Here is a 643-nt window from a genome sequence, read left to right on the forward strand (position 1 = left end):
CAGCTCCACCTGGGGACCACAGGGCAGTGAAACAGCTCCGAGTAAAAAGTGAGGTCTGCAGATGCTGGAGATCAGAGCTGAAAATGTGTTGCTGGTTAAAGCGCAGCAGGTCAGGCAGCATCCAAGGAGCAGGAAACTCGACATTTCGGGCAAAAGCCCTTCATCAGTGAAACAGCTCCACCTGGGGACCACAGGGCAGAGAAACAGCTCCACCTGGGGACCGCAGGGCTGTGAAACAGCTCCACCAGGGGACCGCAGTGCAGTGAAACAGCTCCACCAGGGGACCGTAGGGCAGTGAAACAGATGCTGCCTGACCTGCTATGCTTTAACCAGCAACACATTTTCAACAGTGAATCAGCTCCACCTGGGGACCACAGAGCAGAGAAACAGCTCCACCTGGGGACAACATAGCAGTGGTACAGCTCCACGTGGGGACCACAGGGCAGTGAAACAGCTCCACCTGGGGACCACAGGGCAGAGAAACAGCTCCACCTGGGGACAACAAAGCAGTGGTACAGCTCCACGTGGGGACCGCATTGCAGTGAAACAGCTCCACCTGGAGACCACAGGTCAGTGAAACAGCTCCACCTGGGGACCACAGGGCAGTGAAACAGCTCCACCTGGGGACCACAGGGCAGTGAAA

This window comes from Hemiscyllium ocellatum, chromosome 44 (genome assembly GCF_020745735.1).
Source record: "Hemiscyllium ocellatum isolate sHemOce1 chromosome 44, sHemOce1.pat.X.cur, whole genome shotgun sequence".
NCBI classification, from domain to species: Eukaryota; Metazoa; Chordata; class Chondrichthyes; order Orectolobiformes; family Hemiscylliidae; genus Hemiscyllium; species Hemiscyllium ocellatum.